This window comes from Ambystoma mexicanum, chromosome 13 (genome assembly GCF_040938575.1).
Source record: "Ambystoma mexicanum isolate Mex_15411 chromosome 13, UKY_AmexF1_1, whole genome shotgun sequence".
In the NCBI taxonomy this organism is placed as follows: Eukaryota; Metazoa; Chordata; class Amphibia; order Caudata; family Ambystomatidae; genus Ambystoma; species Ambystoma mexicanum.
The window spans coordinates 336,017,935-336,040,064 of record NC_090938.1 but is presented as its reverse complement, the minus strand read 5'-3'; the positions used below and the strand labels follow the sequence as shown (position 1 = coordinate 336,040,064).

General features: G+C 49.2%; 1 protein-coding gene across 3 annotated transcripts in view; it reads right to left on the bottom strand.

Moving 5' to 3' along the window:
- The window catches only part of CDH24 (cadherin 24), a 1,353,690-nt gene extending 1,331,833 nt beyond the window's left edge, over nt 1–21,857 (bottom strand). For 2 of the 3 annotated variants that reach the window (XM_069633833.1, XM_069633832.1), the window contains exon 1: nt 21,305–21,856. The gene's annotated coding sequence lies outside the window, so the exon portion shown is untranslated. Of the gene's footprint in view, nt 1–21,304 lie in introns of all 3 variants that reach the window. The other variant, XM_069633835.1, reaches the window with a different exon arrangement.
- Between the last annotated feature and the right edge of the window lie 273 nt (nt 21,858–22,130).

Sequence of the window (22,130 nt, the reverse complement as noted above, 5' to 3'; positions counted from 1 at the left end):
TTGTGTGGGGCAATGCTTCTTCAAAGACGACGGCCAACTTGGAAGGAAGTATGTTCTCCATCTGACCCACTGTACTGGTGACGGTACAGCCAATGTACAATACAGGAGGCTGTAACAGTATGCCTCCTCCGAAGAACACCCGGCACTGGCTTGCCAAGGTACCAGGCGTGAAAACAGGGAAGGAGCTGAGATTTTACTGGAGAGTTCCCAAGATCTGTTGCATGGCCTGTACCCCCTTCCAATCCATGAGGTATTTTAAATGACCACAAGAGTGCCTGGAATCACATATGGACTGTACCTCGTATTTAGGCTCCCCATAAGCTCCAGTCAGAAGAGGCAGAGCATTTTGGTGTAACGGAAACTCACTGGACACAAATGGAAATAGTAGGGACACATGAAAGGAAGGGTGCATCCTATGCCAGGAAAAAGGTAAGCACAAGTGATGTGTCACCGGGTTCATCTTACGAATATTCTGAAAGGATCCAAACAATTTGGGAGCAAACTTAGTTTGTGTAAGGTGAGCAGGCAAGTACTTGGAACTCAACCATACTTTATCACCAATGTTATGCAAAAGGCTCCTGAGAACAATGAGTGTCTGCAGTTCTTTTCATACAATCTTGCGTCTCTTGTAGAAACTCCAAAGCTTTCATATGACCCTGTCTGATGTCTTCGATCAGTGCATGGGCAGATAGCAACTTGGAGTCTGAAGCGATCTGAAGAGGGAAAGCCTGGGGATGATAACCATAGGTGTAAAAGAAAGGGATCTTATGAGTACAACTGTGGATAATGTTTCACTATGGAAGCAGTTTAAACCTGTTATCCTGGGTGGCAGAAGAGAAACGTAGATATTGTTTGACTGTTTGGTTCAAACATTCCATACATCTGTTAGACTGAGGGTGGTATCCAAATGACAATTTCCTATCAATACCTAGTGGCTACATAAAGCTGTCCAAAAAGAGCTGGCATACGGAGTGCCTCGACCAGTCATAATAGACGCTGGGAGATTATGAAGACAAAATATGTTCATTAAGAAAACTTGGGCCATGATGTCCACTGTAGATAGTTCAAATAATGGAGAGAAATGTGCCAATTTGGTGAGGCGATCTATAGTCATCATGATTACAGCGTGCATGTTGGAAGGAGGTAGATTAACCATGAAGTCAGTGGCTATATCTTTCCACTGTGCTGAAGGGAGCTCCAGAGGATGGAGCTTTCCAATTGGTGATTTCAGACATGGTAGAAGGAAACATATTCTCTCAAGTCTCTTCTGCTAGAAGGCCACCAAAAGTACTTATCCACCATGTTCCATGTAGCAAGGAAACCCTGAAGTCCTGCTTTGGGAGCATCATGACATAGAGAGAGAACTTGATGTTGATCCGGGATGGAAGGTAAATACAATTGTCTATCTTTGAATAGGAATCCTCTATGGTGATGCAATTCCAGACAGGAATTGGTACTAATTAAAGCATCATACATAGGATGCCTGAATTCTGGATAGAAACATGTTGAATGTATGTAAAAGGTGTTTTCCTTCCATTATGCGGCCAAGCAAACATGTATCGGTAGCCTCATTTCGGTCTCTATGGGAAAGAGCGTTGGCGATAAGGTTCGAACAGCAAGGTATGTAGGTGATATAGAAATCATACTGCGCAAAAACATATACCCACCGTGCTTGTCGACAGTTAATGCATTCAATCAATCTGTTGAAGTACCTGTAGATTCCTGTGAACAGATCGCATTTCAAAATAATGTTGTGCCCGTATAAGGAGTTGATGCTATAGATGATGTTCCTATGGGGCCCTGTGAACCATCAATAGCGTTAGCATCGCCACCTGCTAATGCAACTGCTGACCTCTTCACTCATACTTCTACCACCCAATGCTGTTCCAAGGAGTGCCTTTTAGAGCGCCCATAGAAACTGCTCGAGGCCAAGTGCTCCAATAACTCCTCTTTTACTGCTCCTGTTTCTGCAATTACCATCCTCGAGCCGACAGCATCCATCACTTTGAACACAACACCTAGCCCCCCTGGCATAGACCAACAGGAAAAAAGCCTCCTGACATCAAGGCCCAGCCCCCAATAATCAAAGAAACGCGGGCTATTGAAACAGCAGTTGTATGTGATCTGTCAACTGGGAAAGTGTACGCATGGAAGTCCAATGCTCCCTGCCTATTTCCATCACAAACATTTTCTACTCCTTCTCCAGTTTCCGTGGTCAAGGGAACAGCCTGGGGTTGTAATTGTTCATTGGTTCTGATTGAACTAGCGGCCCTAAAGAAGCTGTTATTGCTGGTCCTAGATATGATATGATATTTTGTTTATATCCTTACTCGAGAATGGAAAAGGTTCAGGAAGAGGTATCCCAGGTGACCAGAACCCAAGTAAGGGCACTAACAACAGTAACCGCAATGAAGAAACCCCCTAGTGTCCCTAGCTTGGATGTGACTCAGCCTACCAAGAGTGATTTCAAGGTGTCCATTGAGGTGGTATCTGTAAAGGGGTCTCAGGGCCAGGTTGATGTTGGCACCAGCCCCATGTCTAACCCAGGCAGAAAGCGGGCAAACAGCCAGGTGGGGGATCTACAGGGAGATAATTCAAGGGAGTCAGTTTTGTAAGGAGTGGAAGGCTGAGGGGAAGAGCCACGGAAGCTGGGCATAGAATACCCCCAGACAGGTTTTCTCACAGCATATTAAATTCACAGAGGGGATCCCAAAGACAGTGTGTGGTATTAATACATAAGGTTCCTAAATGGCCTAGGAGCAAAGCCGAACCCAGAGACGCACTTACCAATAAACGTATGCATAAGTTGAGGTCAGTACACGGATGTCGTTCCCTGATCAGAGAGGCCATTTTAAGCACCAGAAGACTATACTATGGGGAGGGGTGTCTTCATGTTTCCATCCATATCAAGTTAAGGGATCAAAGAATGACCAGTGACTTGTTAGGAATTGGCCTGCATCGACGACCAATGTCTAATAGTTTGATCACAATCAGTGCTTCTCCCCTCCGTAAAGCTGCTCACCCCACAAGACATGTGTCCCCACTAGGCATTGCGCCTCAGCTCTCGGTTCTATTGGGAGCTACCATAGTCCCTCTGGGGTCAAAACCAGCGTGTTTGCTCAACGGACATGGTAGCACTCCTCAAATCCATAACCGGCATAAGAAAATAATACGCAGACTGCGAACAACCAACAATCAGAACTGCAAACAACAGATAAAAAAATAAGACAGTTGTACGTAAATTGGAAAAAATGTCACATGAACATAAAGCTCCAAAAAGACGTCGAAGCAATACTGGAAACCTACAAAATGCACAATTTAAGAGAACTTTGGAACTTATTAAACAATAATGCCAAGAAACAACAAGATCTGACAGCAAATGTCAATGAACAACAATGGATCCAGCTTTTCTCTACGATCTATGCTAATCAAAACACAGATACGAACGACAACGCACAGCATGTCACAAACCGATGGTGTATTCACTACGAAAAACAAGACCTAATAGAGTTGATAATAAAACTGAATACTTCACGTGCTCTGGGACCTGACGGCCTATCAAATGAAACTAACAGAAAAGAGCCTGAGTTATGGGCAAGTGCAATGGACTCTATCCTTACAGCAATCAATACAACAAATCAGATTCCACAGTCCTGGAAAAAGCGACCATAATACCAATCTACAAACAAGGACCAAGAGAGGATCCTTGGAACTTCAGACCCATAGCGCTACTGGATCCCCTAGGTAAGCTACTTGCATCATTACTGCAAAAAAAACTAAAACAATGGGCCACAGAGAATAAACATCTTGCGGTCCGACAAACAGGTTTCACTGCGAATGTAGGGAATAACGTGAACCTGATATTGCTGAATTTAATCAAACAGGAAGCAATAAAAAATAAGACCAACGTACACGTAGCCTTCATTGACTTACACATGGCGTTTGATTCAATATCCAGACAAAAATTATGGGGTAAATTAAGAACATGGAATTATACAGCAGAAATACTAGAACCAATCAAACAGCTGTACACAAACACCTCCATAACAGTAAGAATGACAAAAAACGGCATCATGACCTCCTCTATCAACACTATCAACGGACTAAAACAAGGTTGCCCACTGGCAGCTACTCTTTACAATTTATACACTGCAGACATTGAAGCACACATGAAGAGCAGAACACTGAATCCACCAAAAATAAATTCAATTCCAGTACTTATAATGATGTACGCGTGCGATATCATACTAATGGACAAGACATCAGCTGGATTACAGGAAAGCTTACATCTATTGAGTGTATACATGGAAAAGAATGAATTGCAGCTAAACATCGATAAAACGAAAGTGATATCTTTGACAAAACAACCATTCAAAAGTTCCAAACCTCTAAAACTAACAAGCAATGAAACCAGACTTGACGTAACAACATACAACTATTTAGGCATAACCATAAATCAGTCGTCAACTGAGAAACAATGGATTGCTAAACTGGAGGCAAAGATACAATCACTAGCAAGACAGGTATGTGTAATACATCGAAAATATAGAAAATTCTTTATGATTGTACCAACCCTTACATATGGAAGTGAGGCAATGCTGCAGGTACAGGACATCACCTGGCTGAGACTAGAAGGCGCATTCTGGCGAAAGAGCTTGAAATTACCACCCTCGTACCCAATGGTCAGAATACACCACAAAATTGCCACCCAATCCATGGCCTTTATTGTGAAATGGAAACAACTTGACATTTTATGCAAACTGCTATCAAATGACAGAATACCTGCAATAGACATCCTAAGAGAACACGAATCGGCCATGAACAACTCAGTACTAAAGACTTGGAAAAAAGGACTGCTTCAAATGATGGAAGTTGAAGACATCTCAATTGAAATGCTCACAAAAAGACCACAACACGCAAAGAAACAAATGATAACAAATGACTGGATAAAGACTTGCAGCAGCATCATAAAATACTCAAGAAACATCAACTGCCCTACGGACATACAGGAAATCAACAAAACACTGATGTATCTTACAATCTTTTCAGATCCATCAATAAGAGCAACATACATGAGAATCAGATTTAACATTCTCCCCACTAGAGTCTATCTGGCTGCGACAAAACAACTCGAATCTTCTGAGGCAAACTGCCGTTTCTGTAAAACCAAAGCACGAGAAACACTCTATCACCTTACAATGATATGCCCAGAATTAAATGAAAAGAGACAGATGTTTGGAGCCTTTTTCAAGATCTCATCAATTGAAATGGACTCAGAAACGAGATGGGCACAAATCATGAATGAACAAGAAAAGAAACTCATCTTTACAATAGTGCAATTCATAAGAAATATATTAGAGCTGACGCAAAGAACTGAATCTGTAACTTAATCATCTCTAACAAAAACTGAACCTATGTCTCATTTCAAGACTTGATCGATAAATTAAAAGTTTGTAAGAAACGACATCATTTTAATTTAAAAAATTAAAATTAAAGTAAAATAACCAGCATAAGACACTGCAGCTGTGGATAGTCTTGGCCGGGCATGGTGCTGAGTCTCGTCCTTGAGACGTGGGGACTTCCTGGGGTCCTAGTGATTATTTTTGTAAACACCGTGTGTATTGATATGATGCACGGCCAAATAAAGATAAACTGTAAGCTGTATCCTGAGCCATTGTATGCCTAATATGAGGGGAAAGCGTGCAGTGGTGATCAGATCGAACATCAGTTCTTGCTGGTGTGCCGCTACCACCATTCTCACTGGGTGGTGCTTCCCACCTGTGGGCAGAAGGATAAGGGTCTTCCCTCCACACATTCCACTATCGTAGAGATAACTTTATTGGTTTTCGTGATATGTTGAGTCTTCGCCCATTCAGAGTCCATAAATATTTCAGTTGCCCCCGAGTTTCGTAAGGCAGGAAGTACCATCAAACATGTATTTTCTTCTGTGGGTTTGGTCTCTGCATAGATAAGACCTTGGCTGATTTCCCATTCAATAGACCCCTCTGAGAACGGGAACTGCCATTTGCCGAACGCTGTGGTGGTGCTATGTGACAATCGTTTACCAGATGCGTATAAGAGGCACAATACATGCATAAGCCAAGCCTATGGCACCATGAGCTTTCTTCAGTTGACAGAGGACCCCCCCCCACATGGTCCCAATCTGCATAGGTTCTCCTGTGGAGTTAATGATTTCTGTTTCCACTGTGTTCTCGGACAGAGAAGGATGTATGGTCATGGACCTGTCTTTAAACCGTTTCTCTTCGATCCACCTTTCTTGGAGGTGGTAGCCCAGCAGTAACACAAGAGTAGTGAGGTCAGCAAAGGATGCCCGGCATGGCACTACGAGTGTACTTGTCCTATTTGCATGGACATGCATAATAGCCTAGCAGTTTAACAGGAACTCCGGAGCAGCCCTATAGAATACCAGTGATGGCATTACTGTGGAGACAAAGGCAAGGCAAATAACCCTGGGCTAACTGGTATCAGATCAACACACAAGATGGTGTTTGTAGACAGGCCCCTAAGCATAGACCATAGTTGCCAGGGTAAATTGTACCTCCTCAGGCCATGCTGTTTCTGCAGTCAGTTGCCTGAACTGGGTGATGTAAGTAAGAACATCGAAGGATCCCTGTTGGCAGTCCAACTGTGTTTCTTGTGCGATGTAAGAGAGCTCGGGTCTGCCAAACACCTATTTGAATGCATGTAAAAAGCATAGTACTGATTGAGTAAAACCCTCCTCGCGGTCACCATTAGGGTAGCACAAGCCAGAGCACTGCCTGCGAGATATTAAATCATATAAGCCACTTTAGATGTCTCAGTGGAAAACGCCAGAGTGCGAAAGGTGAATTGAATGGTGCAGAAATCCAAAAATGACTTCAATCGGCTAGGGGAACCATCAAAACGTCCCGTATTCACTGGAGAGGTAGGCGTTTCAGAATACAGGGCATAGTGAGAAGCCATATATTGCCGTAGTGCAGTATTTCCTGCTTTTGGCATTCAGACTTCAATAGTTAGGGCTTGGGCCGAGGCCACGAGTTCCTTGAATTGTGACATAGTATCTTGACGTCTCACTCTGTCACATTCAGGCCTTACCTGATTGAAATGAAACCAGGGAGGTCACAAGAGGTAAGGCCGGTCCCTCTTAGGATCCACCCTGTCCAAGAATGGAATGGAAACACCCTTGTGGCAGGGTGGTGGCCAAGATGAATCGGCAGAGCAGGGGAAAAAGCTTGCCGTGCCTGAAAAAACCCGAAATGGTAAGGTATCTCCAGACTGCCTTGGATGCACAGAAAAGGTGTTGCAGCATTGATCCCCAGAAGAGGTGTAATTGGTTGGTCCAACGGGAGGTATTGCTGATATAGACAAGAGCGAGGTCATAGAAAAGGAATACTGGCAAGGAGGTGGGAGTGGAGAACATAAAGCCATGGTCAATAGAAATGACTGGCAGGCGGAAGTAGGATCACTGGAGCGATCACAGGAAGACAGGAATGGTATTACCAGGGGGAAACAAGAAGGAAGGGCAGAGAATAAGAAAGATAGATTGACAAGGAGAAGGCCTATCAGCATAACTGGAAACAAGCATCTGTCGGAATCACACAGCGCTGAGACGCGGGAGGTCTCTCAGTTGTCCGTAGGAGTCTTCCTGCAATTGCTTCACTTGGCTGTACATATATGTGTGTCCACGGAAGATGGCGCCAGCCATCATTGTGTGGGACGATGCTGCTTCAAAAGATGTTGGCCATCTTGGAAGGGAGTGTGTTTTCCATCCGAAGCTGGTCCATTCACTGTACTGGTTACAGTACAGCCAAGGTACAGTAGAGGAGGCCGTAACATTATCATTACCATCTTTGGTTGTGTAGGGGGCTCTCCCTTAAGTATGGAGGAAAGGGGGTGAGATGTAGGAAGAGGTGAAAGTTACTCAACATAGTGACTACTGTACTCCTCTTCCAAAATCCTCTTTACTTGGCTTGTATGGTGTGTCACACCACTGTCCAGGCCACTTCAAAGTGCTGTTGCTGTTGAGGAGAGAGAAAGGGAGATTCGTAGAGAACGCAGGACAGCAAAGCATGCATGAGGGTACCAAAGCGTCTGTGCCAGGGCCCCAAAACCCACAAAAGCCCAATTCTATCCTGTGATAACTGGCTGATCCTGAGCTTTCATGGGAACGGTGGTTCCGTATGCAGAGGTGTCCTGCTAACAATAGAGCTCTGAGCGCACCATTGGGCCTTATTAGCACACGTTTGTGGTCCCTGTGGCACTAATTGTTCCTAATGTACTTGATAATCGACACACTTTTGTGTGTTGGTGTTTCTTTTTCTCTAGAAATGTCTCCAAAAATGTCTTAAAAAATGTCACACCCGTGCGCCTTTATATTGATGTAAAACATGCCTTGATATTACTTGACAACAAAAAGTAGCAATTCAGGTTTGCATGCGAAAGACATGTACAGAAATGCTTTGTCAAACTTGTTTCAGTGGTTGTGGAGATTTTTCTCACCTTAAATCTGCTATTACAATACCTTAGAATGACAGACCTTCATCGTACGGTTTGACATTTTAAAGGACAAAGGGGGCGAGTGGGAGCTCAAAAAGAAGCCGCAAATCAACGTTGCTTTTGTTTTTAAAGGAAGAGACAATGGGCCTCATTACAAATCGCCCGGTATGGAAACAACGGTGGCGGTAAACCCGCCGCCACCGTTGTTTCCGGAACGCCTGATCCCGACTCCTGCAGGCGGGAGGTGATGTTCCCGCCAGGTCTGAGCTGGCGGGTTTAACACTGCCCGCCTGCAGGCGGACGAGGAAACACCGGCAGCATTACAAGATGCTGCCGGTGTTTCCATGATCCCCATTCCCATTGAGTCCCGTAGGACTCAATGGGAATGGGGATTAACATCATTCCGCCTCCGTGATTCCCGGGAAACTGGGGTTGTAATGCCCCGGTAATTCCGGGAATCACGGAGGCGGAATGGTAATACGAGTCCGGCGGTAACCAGGCGGTTTTACCGCCTCGGTTACTGCCGGACTCGGAATGAGGCCCAATGTCATGCAAAGGCGGGCGACGAAGAGAATGTTTGCAGCAGAGCTTTTAGAATGCACCTGTTAGGAATGCAAAGTGCGTTTGATTGGACCGCTCTGTTGTGCAGTGGAAGAGACGCGGGCCGGTTGAAGGTGTGTGGGTGCTCAGAGGCAGAGGGAGGCGTTGATTGAGGTGGCTATAACCCGGGTCTTTTGGTTATAGCCCCAGATAGAAGCTCAGCATCTACAACCAAAAGGCTAGCTAGCCCCGAGTCCCGACAGTCCTGACATTACCATAGCCTTTTCTAGACCTAGCAACACCCCTGCTCACAGGGCCCATTTCAAAACGGTGTTTGAGGCCTCCATGGATACAGCTGAGAAACCCGTCAAAGGCAGATGAGGGGTGCATTGATTGCAATGGAGATATTTCCTAATGCAAATACCAATGGATGATGTCCTTGTTTTATTAATGGCTTGAATGTCTCTAGGGCATTCAATCTCTCCATTGGTTGCCTGTCACTGGCCGGGTTAAATTTAAAGCATTCTGTCTGAACCACCGAGCACTGAGCGGTAAAGCTTGTCCGGCCATTCGGGAGAAGCTACAGAGCTATATTCCGGATAGGCCTCTTAGATCCACGGGCGCAGCACTCCTGCGCGTTCCTAAATATAGAAAGGAGCGAATGGGTGGCAGGGCCTTCTCTATTGCAGGGTCAATGCTCTGGAACTCACTGCCTTTCCAGCTGCGGAGTAGCACAGATTTTGTACTCTTCAAGCGAAACCTCAAAACATTCCATTTTACGTGATTCATCTGCCCAGTCTTTCCGGTATCTCTCGAAAGCGCCAGGATGCCTTTGGTGACCGAGCGCGATTGACGAAACTGATTGATTGAGGGTGCCTAACATGACCCCCTTTTCTCCAAGTATATTCACTACCTTACACCAAAGAGCTGGCATGTCTGCGATATTTTAAAGAGCTCTTTCTTTGGCTGACAAGTACACATTTAAAGTGACACCGTTTTTTTTTTTGTGAAGAATGATGCTTGTTAGTGCATACCATCTGCCCCACCTCTGGGCTTCAATCTGTGGCAAAATCCCAGATAAAGTCATGGAGGGAGGGGAGAGAAGCTGCAGATTGTCATGGTACAGGTGTATGGCAGAACAAAGAAAGGCAGCTAGTGGGGGGAAAAGGCAAAGCCGAAAACCCAAAGACAACTTATGAAAAGCTATAAAGCATTCTTTGCAAACAAGGTGCTAATGCAGATGAAACCCAGAGTAGAAAGGCAAAAGAGTCATAAGACATAGCACGCTGATGGATGCAGCAAGGCCTGAGGGAGTGGGCAGAGGGATTGGACAGCCTGAGGGTGCCATCAAAGACAGCCTGTAACATGCAAGCTTAAAAGAGCACATTTAATTTACTGAATAAAAGAGGTGTTTGCTCTATGATAAGGCTGACAACGTGGAGGCAGAGGCTCCGGGCGTCCCCTGAAGCTTGAGGCCCATTTCAACTGAAAGAGTTACTAAGGAGATGGTAGGGCAGTCGCAGCTCTCAAGGGGGTTGCGAGAAAATGGGAAAGTATATACCACCATCCGTGGGTCTCTTAAATACTAGAGAGTCTTGCCTGAACTGGACATAGACCCAAACTGAGGGGCACGCACAGGCCAAACATGGAAGTTAGTGCAGACCCAACAGCAGATCCTAGCCCGTAATAGAGGGAGCCAAGTGCATTATGGGCAGGTGAAGGAATCAGAGGGAATCGTTCATCACGTGCTTTTGCATAGTCAAATGATACAATACAGAACACAATGGGCCTCATTACAGCTTTGCCGGAAAACAGTAAAAGTGCTGGTAAAACCGTTTATCAGCAATTTTACCGGAACTTCAAAGTATGAGTTTACAGGAACATATTTTCCGAAATTACTGGCACAGATACCAACTCATCCGGAAATACCGGCACCGTTGATTCTGGCAGTTTGGATGCTGGTATCTGTATTTCTGGCACATTTCTGCCACAAACGCTGGCACTTTGGTGTCGATGCCAGGAATTCCGTTGTGCCGGTATTACCGTTTCAGGCAGGGGGTGTGCGCGCCCAATGGCATGTAATGTGCCGGTAATTCCGGCGGTCGGTCCGCCGGAAATGGTAATACTGGCACGACGGAATTACCAGCGTTTTTCAGGGAAAGTTATAATGAGGGCCCAGGTCTATTCCAACTTGGGATGGGTGTGTAGGGTGGTGGAAAGGAAGTATTAACAAGCAACGTTGGCCTTCCTGCACTGCCACCTGGCCTACCTTGCACAACCTGGGTGTGACTCCCTCGCGAGGCCCAGCACTTCCTTGCACTTTACTCAGGGCCCTGTTGCTCTGGGTGCACCCCTCCCCATCCCCGTACCCTTCCCCTGCACTTCCTGGCTGCGCACTTGCACAATCTAAATGTTACTAAACCTAGTAAGATCGTTTGTCTTGTTTTCTCTTGCCCAACCCCCTTCCCTGTTTGCGCCTTGAAACCCTTGTGTATAGGCGCATTATAAATAACATTTCAATCAATCTGTCAATTCTACATTCCTGTGGCCTCTGTTCCAGAACGCTTAGAGTGGGTGATACTTGATCCTTAATGGGAACTCCGCAGCAGCCCTATAGAATACCAGTGATGGCATTACAAAGGTGATAAAGGCAAGGCATATAACCCTGGGGTAACTGGTATCAGATCAACCCGCAAGATGGTGTTTGTAGGCGGGCACCAGACCCCTGAGCATAACACCATAGTTGCCAAGCATTGTGGAGGCAAAGTGGCTCGGTGATCCCACGCTCATGATCCTCGTGGACAATGACTACTTCCAAAGTGCTAGCTGGTATATTACACAGGTAGGGTGGGCAAGAAGAGTGCCATTATGACTACTGCGGTCGAGTGCAAAGCTTTTGAGCACTTAAGTGGTGGCGCCACCACATGCAGTCAAACAGAATAGAGAAGGGGCCTCAGTGCCATCTAGGTGCCCGCACTATCGGTTTCCCAGAAGTGGATGTGGCAGCTGGCAGCCATTCTAAAACCCATTCCATTGGGGGAAGAGGATAGTTCCTCTGGAATGAGGAGCCTGGCTGCCGACCAGGCAGTATTCAGAGACGTTTTGAAACAGGGCCCACCGAGCAGGGAGTGCCTGCCACGGCAGAGAACCAAATCACTGCTGTTCCAAGGGCCGGAGACATTCTTTCTTTCCCAGGTGATTTGCTTGGGAGGGGGAGTTCTGTGTTCCCAGCCAATACTGAAAAGGGATAGCTGGGAAAGCTGACAATGGCGTCCGCCATCGTTCCATTGCATCAATTTCATCGAAGGGACCACCACATGCAAATAAGGTGCGGTCTCGCCCAATAGGGATGACCAGGCTGAACTTCTTGGTCACGTCCCTTCTGCGCAAGGCCACAGTCACAGGGAGGGCCAGCCTTGTTAGACCTCCCCGTGCCTCATTAGTGAGGCGGTGCTTGGATTCCTCGCCACAGAAGATCTGGGCATAGCCCTCCCAGCCAATTCAGAACGTCCAAGGAGGATGGGGTGTGTGTCCTGGAGACTCCCACTACTTCACAAAATGAGTTCTCGTCTCCTCCTTTCCACTCTCTGGCCCTGTCTCGTCTTCCTTCTCTCTTGTTCTCTCCCGTCTTCCCATGTCCTTTCTCCAACTCTGCCGTGTTAGATTCGCCACTCCCCACGCGTTCTCCCCCTTCCCTGCATTCCCCACCTCTCTTTTGCCATCTCCCCTCTAATCTCTCACCCCCACCTCGGCCCGCTGTATAGTCTTTCCCCCATTGTTCCAACTTCTCCACTTGCTTGTCGCCCTTCGTTTTTATATCTCTCGATATGCTTTGCCTTCTCTTTGGCTTCTCACTCCCCGATCTCCTTATTTAGCCTTCTTCACCTCTTCCACCTTCTTTCCCCCTCTGCATGTATATGTATATCCCACCTTCCCTCTTCCCCTATCCCCCAATGTAACCTTTGACTTCTTCCACCGTCTCCACTCTGCCTCCTCTCTCCGCATAAAACCCAAAATACATCTTCAAACTCCTCTCCTGTCTCTCCATATATCCCTCATTCCTCTCTTCCGCCTGCCTCCCTACATAGCCCTCCTCCACCTTCTCCTCCTCTCTCTTTGTGTTGACCTCCAGTCTTCCACTTCTCCCCTCCCCTCACCCATCTCCCCAGATCTGTTCTGCTCATCAAATGTCTGCCTCTGGTCTCCCTATACCTCCCCCTTTCTCTACAGTGTCGTTCTCCCCACTCTGTGTGGCTCTGGCCGCTTGGTCTGGTTTCTTACTGCCTTTCCCCGCATTCTCGCTACCATCTCTCCATCTGTATGCCCTCCTCTGCCTATTCGTCTGCCATGCTCTCATTCCCTGTCCTCGCTTCTCTTCCTCTACGCTCCTTTTCGTTGTCTTCCTTCCCTCCCTCTGGTCTCTTCCATCCTATCCGACCTCACCAGCTTGGGACTGCCTTGGTCACTCCTCTTCTTCTCTCTCCTGCCCGTTTTTCCCACTCCTCTACCTCCCACTGTCCTTTCCCAAGCTGCCTTTATTCCCGCCTATCTGCAATCGCCCTTTAATATAATGCCCTGCCCACCCTCTCTCACACTCGCTCCCACTCATCTTGTGTCTATGTCCCTCGTCTTCTTACTTCTCGTCTTCCATCTCTCGACCTTCCCTCTTCTCTCAGTTCCCCTTCTATTCAGCCCACTCCCGCCAATCCCCTCTTCTCCACTCCTCTTGCGCTTTGCCTCGTGTTCTCCTCCTCCTTCGCCAGCATTCTCTCCTACTCGCGTTTTTCATTCTCCCGCTTCTATTATTTCTCTTCTTTTCCTTCTGCGCGTCTTACTTCTCTATTTCCTCCTTGCTTCCCGGCTGTCCTCTACTTTACCTTTCTGTCTCCTTTCCCCTTTCTTGGTCGCTCTCTCTTCGTCGTTCCTTACCTAGCAGCACTTCCTCCATCTATGTCCTTGTTTCTTTCTCTCTCCCACATTCATTCTTTAGTCCTTGTCTTGTCCCCATCCTCTCCTTCCCTCTCTGCAGCAAGCTGCCCTTCCGGACGCGCTCCTTCTATCTCGCCCTCTTTTCTTCGCTATCTCCTTGAGCCCAAATCTCGAGGTGTGTGTGCCCTTACACTCCCTCTCTTCTGATCTATCTTCCCACCATCACTATTTACTCTCCTTATTCCTCTCTTTTATAACCTCTCCCTTCTCCCCATTCCCTCTTCTTCACCCCCTTACATGTGTTTTTCTGTCTCTCTCTCCCTCTCTTCCTCCACCTTTAGCCCCATACTGCTCTTCCCCCTCTGCGACCCTATGCACCCCTTATTCTTCCCTCACTCATGCCTGCTCTCGTCCCCATCTCTTTATCCCCCTGCGCACCCTAGTCTCCCCGTTTTCCTCCTTTTCCATCTCGTGCAGCGGCCTCTCTCTGTTCCTCAATCACCTAGCGCAAGATACACCCCTGGAAAATTCCCTTAACGAAGCACTCAAACTGCCACCTCTTCTCTAGGCATAACCCCTCTTTTTCCTCTCACGTTTTTGCTGCTGTTCTCATGCCCAACTTGTTCGCCATTATTCGCCTCCCCTCTATTCCCCTCCACCCCTCATCAGCTCCCCTTTTCGCTTGACTTATCCGTTCACCCCTCCAATTCCCTATATTCCTATCTGTAAACGGCATGTCCCCCCATCTCCGTGTCCCCACCCTTCGGATACCTTTCGTCTTGCATCCGTATTATTTCCCTCTTATAATTGCTCTGGATGCTTCTTGCTTTCTTGTCCCCCATCTCCTTGTCCCCCACCTTTCCTCTTGCATCCTTATTGTTTCCCTCTTATAATTGCTCTGCATGCTTCTTGCTTTCTTTCCCCCATCTCCGTGTCCCCACCTTTCCACTTGCATCCGTATTGTTCCCCTCTTATAACTGCTCTGCATGCTTCTTGTCCCCCATCTCAGCGTCCCCCACCTTTCCTCTTGCATCCGTATTATTTCCCTCTTATAATTGCTCTGCATGCTTCTTGCTTTCTTGTCCCCCATCTCCGTGTCCCCACCTTCCCTCTTGCATCCGTATTATTTCCCTCTTGTTATTGATCTGCATGCTTCTTGCTTTCTTGTTCCCCATCTCCGTGTCCCCACCTTTCCTCTTGCATCCGTATTCTTTCCATCTTGTAATTGCTCTGCATTCGTCTTGCTTTCTTGTCCCCCTTTTCCATCCCTTCTCCGTCTTGCTTCCTTTAAACCTCGCTTTGCCTCTCTCATCGATCTCCTCCGGCTTCGCACCTGTGTCTGAGGGACGTAGGAGGAGTCCCGGACAGGCTCGCCGCTCTTTACTGCGCCACGCGCCCCGAGGCGCCCGCGTCGAGCATGTCGGCGCATTACAAATCCCGCAACCGATCAATCTAGTTCCGCCTCACGGGCTCTATTTTTACCGGTCCAGAAAACAGCTAAGAGTCATGTTGGCACGATGTACATCCTACACATCATGACAAAAATAGCCAAAAGAGAAATGAGGGAGCTTCTGAAAAGATTGTTTCAGGGGGCGCTCGTAGCTATAGCTCCCTAGACCAAGGCAGAGGCTGGATGGGGCATCAGGGGAAGCTCGGGAGAGGGCGCCACCGAGGGGAGGATGGGATGGTGGAGGGTGGGGTCATTGGAGCAGCGCGTGAGAATCCCCATTGGGTCCATTTGGAACTGGGCAGCACCGTCGAAGGGGCAGTTTTGCAGTGTGCAGGGAGGGCCGGTTGGGAGCAGAGACTGACAGAGCAGTACGCAGTGGGCGCCATGCGAAGAAGCAGTTTGGCAGATGTCGCCATCTGAGGGCGTCCTTTGGGGCGGGTAGTGACACACTGGGGGACGGCATTGTGGAGTGGCACTGTGGCAGTGGACATCAGAAGGGGGCGTTTTGAACTAGCAACACGAGGGAAGAGGCACTTTGGGAGTGAAAGTGGGCATCACTAACGCGGGGCATTTTGGGCCAAGCAACACCACAGGAGGCAATTGTAGGGCACCAGTGGCACTGCCAGATGCCACAGCCTCTGGAACCGGACATCTTGGGTGGTGGGGCAGTTATTGTGTAGGCATCATGAGAGGGGGCAGTGGTTCATTGGGCACCACCAGAGGTGGACGTTTGCCACCAACAAAAGAAGGCATTTAAAAAACACCAGACACCATCAGAGCAGTGCGGGTCGAAGCAACGCCAGGGATGGGTCCCCTTGGCAAGACCAGCTGGTAGTTGGCATAGGCACCAGTAGGGAGGGCCAGTTGAGGGTTCGGCACCAGCTGTGGTGGAATGGCTATATCAAGGGGCAGGGGCTTTTCCCGGGAGGCTGCTGCGGCTGGGCCTGGCGTTGGCTCTTCCCAGTGGCAATTGGCTAGAGAGGGACAGCCCTGCCCTCCCGAAACTCACACATGCCTTCTGAACAAGCATTGTAGACTGTGGGTTGAGAGAACTAGCCCGCCTTTCATTGCGGTGACAGTTGTGTGTGCTTGCTAATCGCCTTCAGTAGCTGCATAATGACGGGGCTCCCAATCTATGCAGGTCTTCTCGGTCCGGGGTGCCTGCAGGGCCTGGGGGCTGCGTGGGACTACTTGCTCATCCACCACTGATAACGAAATCGCCCACCACTGTAGAGGAGACCACGTGCTGCTCACACCCCCACTGCATGGCAATCCAGTAACACAGTAACAAAAACGGATGGCAAGTCACTCAGCACAATTTGCCCCCAAAGAGTGCAACCGAAGAGGCAGTTTAACAGCACTGAGTAAAAGAGCACAAATATGCAACGTAATGCAACCATTTCAAAGGGCATCACCCAGAGCAGAGTGTGTAACCCAGCCCCTGACCCTTGGCCTCAGACTGCTACGGCCCCATTCCAGTCTCATTTGTTTTTTAAAGGAATGCAGTTTTGGGCAACACAAGTTGTGCACCTTCAGACATGTCCCTGGAGATCCTATCATTAGGTGTACTCGTCATCTCTGCCTGCCTCCCTCCCGCCCTCCCTCTTCTCTGACTGTCTGTCTGTCTGCCATCCAGGAGTGGTGTGTCGCCAATGAGCTCTGCCTTAATGCCAGTAAGACGGAGATTCTCCTCATCGGCACACCTGCACCCTCCTTTCCTGTCACTCTCTGGCCCGCCTCCCTTGCCCCTCTTCCTGCTCCCACCTGTGAGGCTAAGAACCCCGGGGTCATCTTCGACTCCACACTCTCCGCCTCGCCTCACATCTCTGGGCGTCTCTAAGAAGTCTAACTATCAACTGGTGTATTTTCCCTTTCCTCTCCTTCCCCCAGAAGCTTACTGTCTCTAGAGCTCTGGTTCTCTCTAGGCTAGACTACTGCAACAGCCTCTTACTAAATCTGCCTGCTCCTACTCTCTACCCTCTGCAACTCATCCAGAACAGGACTGCGAGACTTGTCCTTGGCCTCAATATCAGGGATCATATCTCTACAGGACTGACATCTCTGCACTGGCTCCCAGTGACTGCAAGGGTTAAATTCAAACCCCTGTGCATTGTCCACAAGGCCTTGAAGGCCTGGGTCCACAATACCTTCAACTCTCTCTTCCTAAATATATTCCTTCTCGAGCCTTCTCCAAGCAACGAGTTGGTGGTAGATCTCTTTGTTCAGCTGGGGCCTCCCTCTGGAACTGCCTCTCTGCCTCCCTGAAACTTGAGGAGAACCATCTCCGGTTCCGGAAGCACCTCAAAACCTTCCTCTTTACTTCTGCTTTCTCCCCCCCATCCCCTGCTGCATTCCTGGCTGATACTGAAACTGCACTGGTCAACGGGCCACCCTCTGATCGCGGGCCCAGGTCACCTCCGCCGCCAGTTGCACACCTGAACTGCCTCCCTGGCAACCACTTGCACTTGGGGACTGTTTTTGGTATCCCTACAGTCCCCTACCAGCACTTGACACCTGATGTCACTTGCACTTGCCACCAGCTGGCCGTATTTTTTATTATTTTATTTATTCTATGTATCCCACGTACTGCACTGTCCCCATCGCCTACCCCCCTCGCACTTTTCTCCTTCCCCCCTCCCATGTACTTGCACGTTCTGAATGACACCTGGCCTAGGATGATTGTTGTCTCTGTCTTCCCTCTGTTCCCCCTCCCTTGCCTCGTCGCACCTTGAAACACTTGTGTATAGGTGCGTTATAAATGCCATATCATACTCCCATAGGCATTTAGTGATGTCAGATTGTTTGTCACAAATCTAAACAGAATTGTGTGGAGACCACGATATTGGTACTCCCCAGTCCCTGTTCTACTCGTACCCCCTTCACCAGCCAGTATACACCATTCAATCCAACAAGGCTCCCTGTCCAAGGGCTGCCTCTGCTCCTGGTTACTTCCGGTCCCAAATGACACCCGTTCTTAAATGTGTATGAAAGGCTCACCCTACCTATCCATTCCAGGGTTATCTGATCCTCCCTCTCTGCTCTTGGGGTATCTACCCCTGCCTCTCCATTCCAAGGTTCTCTGATCCTCCCTCTCTGCTCTTTGGGTATCTACCCCTGCCTCTCCATTCCAGAGTTATCTGATACTCCCGCTCCGCTCTTGGGGTATCTACCCCTCCCTCTCCATTCCAGGGTTATCTGATACACCCGCTCCGCTCTTGGGGTATCTACTCCTCCCTCTCCATTCCAGGGTTCTGTGATCCTCCCTCTCCGCTCTTGGGGTATCTACCCCTGTCTCTCCATTCCAGGGTTCTCTGATCCTCCCGCTCTGCTCTTGGGGTATCTACCCCTGCCTCTCCATTCCAGGGTTATCTGATCCTCCCTCTCTGCTCTTGGGGTATCTACCCCTGCCTCTCCATTCCAGGGTTCTCTCATCTTCCCTCTCCGTTCTTGGGGTATCTACCCCTTCCTCTCCATTCCAGGGTTATCTGAACCTCCCTCTCCACTCTTGGGGTATCTACCCCTGCCTCTCCATTCCAGGGTTCTCTGATCCTCCCTCTCCGCTCTTGGGGTATCTACCCCTTCCTCTCCATTCCAGGGTTATCTGAACCTCCCTCTCCACTCTTGGGGTATCTACCCCTGCCTCTCCATTCCAGGGTTCTCTGATCCTCCCTCTCCGCTATTGGGGTATCTACCCCTGCCTCTCCATTCCAGGGTTCTGTGATCCTCCCTCTCCACTCTTGGGGTATCTACCCCTGCCTCTCCATTCCAGGGTTATCTGATACTCCGACTCCACTCTTGGGATATCTACCCCTGGCACTCCATTCCAGGGTTCTCTCATCCTCCCTCTCCGCTCTTGGGGTATCTACCCCTGCCTTTCCATTCCAGGGTTATCTGACCCTCCCTCTCCGCTCTTGGGGTATCTACCCCAACCTCTCCATTCTATGCCATTCTGTCCATCCTGCTCATCCTCTCCACTCCTGCACGTCCACCTTGTCTTTCTCCAACCCCTCTAGCTCTGAGCTCTTTGCTTCGTTACCGCTGCTCCCAATGCGCAGCTCCATTCTTGGCTTGCCATGTCTCCATTCCAGTGGTCTCTCGTCTGAGCCGCATAGCTCCTTCGCCGGCCACGAGGCGCTCCCCCTCTTTCTTCTTCTCATTTCACGGGCTCCCCTTCTTTTGCTCCCTCTCCATTCGTGTGCTACTTCGTCCGTGTGTTTCGGCCCCTCTCTTCAGTTTAACTTCCCACTCAGTTCGGGAATCCCTCCCCTATCTTTGTGCTCCTTGCCTGTGACCCGTTTCTCGAACCCCCCCTCCCTCCCCAGGAATGGGTGTCCTTGGACGGACCTGGGTGAATGGCACACACAGTGGTGCCACCGCGACCCATAGGAACCTCAGCACATCATAGCCATGTAGAATTGCTGCACACAGTGAGGGGATGCCACGGGGGTCCTGGCCCCGGCCTGGCCAGTACTGCAATACTATACTTGATTCGGTGCATTATCGCCGACCACGACGCACTCTGAGGTCACGCGCCGTGCTCGAAAACCATGCATGCCCTTCTAGTCAGTATACACAAACATGCTGTCAAATGCACTCCTTTGCTCCATTGTATCAGGTTATTGCCTTGGCAGAAGTCCAGGTAGGCACCCGCCATGTGATGGAGCTCGCGGGGGCTGCTCTGCAACGTGGCCCTGTGGTGCGTTTGGGTCCCAGTGCAGTCCCGCGCACCCCATAGGGCGAGCTATTCGGCCTCTCGCTTTGCGTCCTTCGCACGTCACGGTGGGGCACTTTGGTGTCTCCCCTGAGACGCCAGGCCTTACTTGTGACCCCTTGCACTTAACTCTGGACCACGCCGACCCTCCCTCTGTGCATCCCCACGCACGCCCCCGCCCCCTGCTCCTCACTATGCGCCCCTTTCCAGACACCGATCTCATGAACAGACCCACATGTCTGCGTCCTCGGATGCCACCCGTGCGCTAGACTACAATGCATCACATTTCTAACAGGTGGCGGAAGCACAAACTCTCGGCCCTATATTATATATTAAAAAAAAGACATAATAATACATTGGTTTCGTATAAGCGCTTCATGCCGAACTCCAGCCTCTAAGCACTGGACCAGGCATCGAACTCTTGTAGCTCAGCTCCGAGCGCCTTGCACCCGAGTTATCCTCCTTGTGGCACTTTAGCTCCTAGAATTCCCACCCTTTCAGCATCGCATTAGATCCCATACATTTCTGGCGCAAGAAAACCGTGATTCTGACAAATATATTAGACATTACTTCAAGATCTAGGTGCCATATATTGAGATCACATCCTCAACCTCTGCGACTTCCAGAAATCACATTCCTTTCAGAAGTTAGAAGCCGCCTCCTCTGCGCTCAAGCGGATTGCATTCATTTCAGCTCCCAGAAGCCCCAGACGCTATATGCCATGTCAGAAAACATTTCCATAGAATCCAAGAAAAGCACACATCCGAGTGGTGAATTAAATCACCTAAAGCAGCTGGTAACAGATCATATATATGTTGGACTAATGGCAGGCAATTTTGCACAAGTGATGGACAGCACATGTACAGCCACGATTTGCATCAACATGTTCACTGACCGATCAATGTAATAAGAGTGATATGTGCACCCGCGGACCATTGCAGGGGAGACTTGTTCACCAGTCTGTCTTTACACATAGCCACGCCCCGTTCCCAAAGGCCAGAAGAAACCTGCTCGGCGCCGGCCACCAGAGCAAAGGTCCCTGGTGCTGGAAGCCCCGTCTTCTATTGTATTCTAGTTTCATTGATTGGTTATTTGTAATGCGCCTAAACACAACCGTTTGAAGGCACTATAATATATCACATTCAGTATAGCAAAGCGGCACACGCGTCTCTCCTTACCTGGCAGGTGAGATGGCTAAGCTCCGAAGGAATGTCAGGGCACTTGTGTCTACACTGGCAGCGAGCACCCCTTCCTCTGCCTGCAGAAGATTACAGCATTGCCCAGAGCCCAGGGGAGAAACCAGGGTTCAGGGTGAAGGATGGATTGCAGGTCGAGTGGAGTGGACGTGGAGGTGAAGGGTGGGTTGGGAATCGAGGGCGGGCTGGGGGTGTATGAGGCGAAGGCTGGATTAGAGATGAAGTGTGGTTCGGGTATCGGGGAGGTGAAGGGTTGGTAGGCAGGAGAGGTGAAGGAATGGTGGGAGGGAGAGGTGAAGGGCTGGTGGGAGGGAGAGGTGAAGAGCTGGGTTGCTAGTTGGCTGAGGTGAAGTGCGCATCGGCAAACGGCCGGGGTGCAATGCTGGCCGCTGTGGGGGAGGTGGGCGAGGTGAGGGCCGGCTGCTCGATAAACTGGCTCCTGGATGGTTCCAGTGAATCCCAGCTCCAGGAGACCGTGAGGTTCGCAGGTACCGCAGCCAGAGACTGGCAGAGCGAGAGATGCAGTGGAAGCAGCAAGGAGGGAGGCAGGGAGGGGGCGAGCCCGGAGAGGAGGCGCAGGGAGGCGGGGACGGGGAGGGAGACAGAGAGGGACAGGAGGAGCCCTTGAAGGAGACTCGGGGGAGCGGGCTCTGTTTAACATGCTCAATGTCAGGTGCCTTAACGTTAACGCTGCCTCCAGTCTCTCTTTCACCGTGATGTCTCTTCATTTTCTAACAATCATTCAGTTCTCGCTTCTCCACCTCCCCCAATGTCCCTTCTCTTTCATGCACCTACGTTTCCGCTCTGC